Source organism: Condylura cristata, unplaced genomic scaffold, assembly GCF_000260355.1.
Source record: "Condylura cristata isolate star-nosed mole 26May11 unplaced genomic scaffold, ConCri1.0 scaffold00011, whole genome shotgun sequence".
Lineage (NCBI taxonomy): Eukaryota > Metazoa > Chordata > Mammalia > Eulipotyphla > Talpidae > Condylura > Condylura cristata.
In genome coordinates this window covers 21,063,653-21,070,394 of record NW_004567112.1, presented here as the reverse complement: position 1 = coordinate 21,070,394, position 6,742 = coordinate 21,063,653, and positions in this window count along the sequence as shown.

Here is a 6,742-nt window from a genome sequence, read left to right as displayed (position 1 = left end):
TCCAGCAGAAGTTCTTTCTGCTAAGCCTCTTCTGGTAGAGTTCTAATTTACTAGAGAGACGGAGGTGTCCTTCTCCTGAGGCCCATTGAACTGCTAGCTGAGAAATTCTTGAAAGGAGACAGGCTCTCCTGCACTGTCATGGCATAGAGTCTACAAGACTTAAGCAATTTTAGTTAAAAATGACTGAACTATAAACAACAAGCTATAACCTCAACTGTTGTCCCCACAATTAAAAATCTCCAATAGACTTTTTGGTTATTTTTAGAAAATAAGCAACTGCTTGTAAACCTTTGTGAAAAATAGATGACTGTTGAAAGTGAGTCCCTGCTTCCCTCCCCTTGAGTTGTTCTTGTGGAAACACACACTCAAAATAAATTTCTCCATTGTCCCATCAAAAACTGAAATGCATGTCATATTCACCAAGGTAAGATGGTTTCTATCGGGGCTGGGCGGTTGAACCCCCTTTTCCTCCCAGGTGGTGATAAAAGACTTTCACTTCCTGGCAGGGAATGAGAAGGGTTTTGGTTGCATCCCCAGCAGAGAACTGGTTTGGTGCAAACACTTGCGGGCTTGCACTCCCTGTTCCTTCCACCAGTGATGTGTCATCCCAGAATTCCTGTGGTCTCTGGGGATGGAGGCAGAAGTGTACGCATATAATCAGGCACTGTCGTCTGTGCGCAAGGACTTACCTTACACCCTCTAGGGCTCTCAGAAGTCAAGGGCAGTCTCTGTCTGCAAGAAGGTTATGACCTGGTGGGAGGACAAACCCACTATATCAAGAAATGTAGTTGGATGCAGAAGACAAACAAAATAGGGTCAAACGCATGCTCTGAGGGAGAGCAGCTGGTCTGAGAGGGGATTCTGTTGCAGAAGTCTACTGAGGATGTCTATCCTTGGGAGCAGCATCTGTGGGTGGTGAAGGAGGCAGTTGGGTGCAGGAGACAGTTGATCCATGAGGTAGTAACAACACAGGCCTTAGCCAAACCCACAGGATATGTTGGATGGGGGTAGGGGGGGTTCTTCACAGTTGTCATCCCTTGAAACAAAATGGCCTGGCATGTATAACCCCTTCCCCGCAGACCATAGGCCAGGTGGTTCCCTTGGTGGTGTGCCATGACTCTCAAAACACTCCCTGCAGCAGAGGAAATGAGCCTCCATCCTGGAGGGGGCTGTAGGCAGCACCACAGCATCCACTGGGAAGGGGGAGGGGCAGGGGGACAGAGACCGGTGATTTTGGGTGACAGATGTTTATAGCGGGAGGCAATGAAAGTTCTAAGGGACTAGAAGCAATCAGGGAATTTGAAGCATATTATTCTCATCAGCCCCTGTTTGCCATTCATTTCACTCTAAACGAAAACTACCGCAAACCCCTTGAGTTGCAAATATCGTACTAAAAAATTATGGCGCAAAATTCCTCCATAAAACCTAGTAAAGAAAAACTGAAAAATTCAACCAGTTCTTTTCTTTTTTTTTTTTATTTTACAAAAGTTTATTTTTACATCATTTTGTACATTTTTTTTCCATCTCAATTGTAATCCCTGTGGGTTTCCTATCACCAAGTCACCCGTGTGCCATCACCATAATCCCATGCACTTCCCTTCAACCAGTTCTTTTCAAACTAGATAGTCAGGCACCTTTCCAGTTCAGTTTAATTCTATTTTACACGTTACTATTTACAGTTTTAGTTATGATCCCATTGTTTTCCAAATAAGTCTCTTTTCCGAGTTGTCTCTGTGATTTGTCTTCTTGGCTCCCACCTCCGTTCCTATTGCCATCTCTCTTTGCTCAAACATCACCTCTTGGGTGAGATCTTGGATCATCTCAGTTAAAACTGTCACCCCAACCCCATCCAATCGCCTTTCTTTCTTACCACCATCTGACCTACTCTAGTTTATTTATTAATAGTATTTGTTGTCTGTTTCCCTCTAATAGAATGCAAATTCCACCAGGGCAGGCTTTTCTGCTTCATTGCCTCTATTCCTGTTGCATAGGATGGTTCTGGGAGCAGAGGAGCCACAAGAAAAATATTCATTGAAAAGCCGGGTTCTGGCTTCCTCCCTTCTCTCCACCATGCTCCAGCCTCCTGGTGGGAATCGTGGCTTCCCATCGCCAGCTTTCCCAGGTAGGTGTCCTGCATGGCTTGTTCCTGCCTTTGTCCCTCAGAGGAGCTCTCCGCCGCTTCTCAGCGCCCACTCAGACTTTCCCTGTGAGGGCCTTCCCCTGTCTGCCTGATTTCCACACCCCTCCTGGGGCCGCGCAGCGCCCTCCCTCTGGGCACCTTCAGGCCTCTTCCCTCGCTTGCCTCTGGATTCTTCCACAGGCTGGTGTACGAGGGGCCACGCGAGTGTCCTGCAGGGGGGCGCTCTGAAGCGAGTGAGGACCGAAGTTAGAGCAGGGCGCGAAGCCTCAGGTCTTTATATAGGAAGGTTATTGCAGGAAGATTGTATGAGAAACTTATCAAATTGTATGTGCCTTAAAGGTAGGAGCTAAAAAATCAAGCCAAATTTTCAAGTTTCCTAAAAATGACGCTGATCTACTGACCCATGATGCTGTCGTGGAGCTCACCAGTAACTGTTCACAAAAAAAGTCAAAGGTTAAGCATTTTTGAACAGTTGTGAGCTGATTGTTAAGCATTCCCACGTGCCTTGTTGCCCACCCGACCTTGCCCAGACTTCTGCTTTGTAATCCAGAGGGGATGGAAATGGTCCTGGTTACCTCAGAAACAACCCTCAGGAGAGCATTAAATGGTCGGCAGAGCTGAAGGATCAGGAGACAGGATGTGTGTTTACCCATTTTGAGGAAACGAAGTTTAACTGGGTTGGGCACTCAGGGGACGAGAGGGGTTGGGTGAAGACTTGAAATCTCAGATTCTGGCTATACTGGAGGACTTGTCCAGGCACCCAGGAGCCGTGGGGGACGCTGGTCCCTCCGGCCAAGACCGACGAAGCCATTTGTGTGGCTGGGTCTCTCCCTTCAGCTTTGTTCAGATTCTCTCCAGCTGACCTGCTTAGTCTTTGATCAGCTCCTGCCTGCAGAACTTGCCCCTAATGGCTGACCTTGTCTCCTCCCCAACGCACCCATTCCTTTCCCTTGATTCATTTCCCAAAGCGCCATTTTGTCTTGTTCTGCCCTTGTTCCAATACCTTCGCTGGCTCCCAATTCTTCGCCAACGTAATCCCAACTCACCTATTCACCTGTGCCTGTGCTTTCTCTCACCTCCACATCATACTCCTGTTCCCATCCACTATTTTGTGCAGTTAATGAAGATTTTTAAAACATGTGTAAGGCGTTTAATTGATAACATTATCATCTCTTTGTTTCTTTGTTCTTTAAAATTTCTTTTAAGGACTGCACTGTAATGTTATGTGAGCTTCAAGTGTGCATCATTGTAAATCAAATCATTATTTCAGAGTCGAGATTAGAAGTCACACAGAAGCTGCTGTTTCCTTCTGTTTGTTCCCTTGTATCTGTCATCATCTCTCACCTTGTGGGCCAAGGTGAACCCAAATTGTAACTAAACTATAAAATTCACTTGTGTTTATTAGCATCAAAGAAGCATAATTATAGATGGTTTCAAATGGCTGGAAGCAAAATTTCCAAGATTTCTGTCGTTCAAGCAGCTTTGCAGACTTCCTGGGGGCAGTTCTAAGAAGATACTTGCTGCCAAGAACCAAACACAGCTGTTCAGGCAGCAGAGGAAGCTGGTAAAAACCCAAACCAAAACAAAACTCTGCCCACACATTCGAGGATGGCACAGTTCCCAGATCTGCAGCTTGAAATGAGTGGTGGATACAAGATATTTGATATAAAAGAAAATAAAACTGCCGGAAGCAGAAGTGTTCTTTCTCAAACTGACTTCTTCTAACGCACACAAACAGAATAATAGGATCCTGGGGATAAAAATAGTGTTTTGGTAGAAAGAGGCCCACTTCTCCACCCAGCCAGGGAACCCTGCACACTCTCCTTTCATTCCTGCTCACACAATTAGTAGACATAGGGATGCCCAGTATTAGTCCAGGTGGAAAAGTGGATCAAGCTGTGGTGATCCTAGGCCTGGTGACCGTAGGCCCAGTGACCCTGGAAGTGGCAGACCAAAAAAAATCACCATCTTGGTGAATCAGGGGCCCCTTACTCTGCTTTGCTCCAATTTTCAGACTGGCCTACTGGTCAACTATCCCCCTCACTAGTACTGAGTAGCCTGAGTCAGGACATCTCACAGCACTGCTACCTTGTTCATGGCAACAGCTGGGGGACTTTATACCCTCTTAAATAAAACGGTTGGTTTTTGGATTAACACTTCTAGTGAGGCAGAAGAAAACCTGGTGCTATTAAAAAATATCTATATTATAGAGGACCTCAAAATATAGACAGGCCAAGGGCCTAGCTGGCCACTGTCTTTGTCTCCATAAAAAAAACATTTGTCCTGGTTGCTCCCCTTTCTCATTTGTGCAAAACCATCTCCTCTCACCTAAAAGCCAGCAGGCTTCAAATGGGCCTTCAGATGGAGCCCGATATGACGCTCCCGCCGTCCTGCTTCCAACGTCCTTTAGACTGTCACCCTGCAGTGGAGCTCGTGACTGCTTCTCCACATTGCCCATCTTCAGAAGGCAGCAGTTACTGGTCAGTCTGAGGCCCTTTGTCTATATCCCCTGGACACAGGCCCCCAGAGTGTCTTCTGTCCCTCCTTGGCATTAACTGCTTGGAATCTTTGCTTTTGCTATTCTTTCTCTAAATAAACTTTACTTTCTTGAACAAAGCTGTTTTCTCTCTGCTTACTTACTAAAACATCTGCAAATTCCTTTTTATGGCTCCTTGGACAAGACCCTGCGGTGGTTCGAGGGCTAAGTGGACAGTGCATACCAGCATCAGCATTACACTGAGAGCAGCCACTGCACGGGAGCAAGAGGACAAGTCAGCCCCGTGCCAGCCAGGAGCGCAGGCCCAAGGGGGAGAAGGCGAAACCCAACCCGGATTTGGGATCACCCTTTGACACTTTGTCAGGGATGTTCTATCTGCATGATGCTTGAAATGACTAACAGTCCATTTGGAGGTTTTTTTTTTTAGTTTTAGAATTTTTTTTTATTTTATAACAGTTTAGTTTTACATCATTTTGTACATTTTTTTTTCCCATCTCAATTGTAATCCCCGCGGGTTTCCAATCACCAAGTCACCCCTGTGCCATCACCATAATCCCGTGCATTTCCCTCCCTACCCCCCCATTTTTGATCCCATTCCCCACTCCACCCCCGCAAAATGTCTCTGGTATATGGTTGCTGATTATTTTTGTTATTTTTTCGCCTGGTCCATTATACTCCTGCTATGGGTATTTTTCTTTCTCTTTCTGGCTTATCTCACTAAGCATGATTTTTCCCAGCTCCATCCAAGTTGCTGCAAAAGACATGTGTTTCTCTTTTTTGGTTGCTGAGTAATATTCCATTGTATATATGTACCACATCTTTCTAATCCAGTCATCTACTTTTGGGCATCTGGGCTGCTTCCATGTTTTTCCAATTGTAAATAAAGCAGCAATAAACATGGGGTGCAGGTATCTTTTTCAATCAGTGTTTTTCAATCAGTGTTTTTCAATCAGTGTTCCCACTCCTAGATCCCTAGGAGTGGGATTGCTGGGTCATAGGGAAGCTCCATGTTTAGCAGTTTGAGGAACCGTTTGGAGGTATTTTAGGGGATCACATCTCCCTGGGTCTAAGACCACACCAACAGCCTGGAATTCTTAAAAGGCCCCAGAATGACTTGGTTACTGGAGAATTTCCCCTGGAAGAAATTCAGAGCTTGGATGCTCTCTCATCTCTATGCCAGGCTAAGGGCAGAGGCATCCACGCCCTTTAGAAATCTCCATATCTAGTGGCTAGCACTTAGCTTGATCTTGGGCCTGGCAGCACAGAAATGTCTCCCCCCAAATTCACATGCTCCCCTGCATTTCCAAGACCCACTGCAGTTGTGTGTGGGGCCATAGGACTAGCTCTGGCCAATGGGCACTGACCAACACTAATGGTGTCATTTCTGAGACAAAGAATTGAGTTACTGATGCAAGACCCCTCAGGGCCTGCTTCTGGCCTCAGGGGCTTCAGAATCTGCGTGGTACAGGTACAAAAATGTAAAGCCTCCATCGGCCCAAGCCTCCAGTGGGACAGACTCCTCCTCCAACAGAGAAGAAAATGAACTGTGTGGTGTTAAGCCACAGAGATGTGGGAGTTATTGACTGGATCGAGGCGGTACCCAGCATCTGGGACAAGTAGCTCCTGAGAATGATGGTTCTGTAGAGTCTTGCAGTTTCCTGTAAGAGGACATGGTGTCAACTCAAGGTTAAATTTTTAAAAGCAATTATTTTTGATGTTTATAAATATCATTCAGGTTTATTATAGAAAAGCTGTAAAATATCAAAAAGTGCAGGCAAAATTATGCATAAACTCAAGAGCCATGTCAGCCACTGTAATGTTAAGCTTGCCATACGTATCTTTCTAGTCTTCTCTGTCAAAATTGATGCCATCCGGTAGATATTTTAGTTGATTTTATAAGCATTAGATTGTGAACATTACCCATTTGTTACGATTATGTCACCACTCGGCATCACATCCTCTCACACTTCATTCATCACTCCCTGTTAGTGGACACTCTTGTCTCCTCTGCCCAGTGCCTCAGTGGGCAACAAACACTTTCATCTTTATGTGTCTCTCTTTTCTTAAAAAACACATAAAAATTGGATTCAAGGGATTTGGCATTA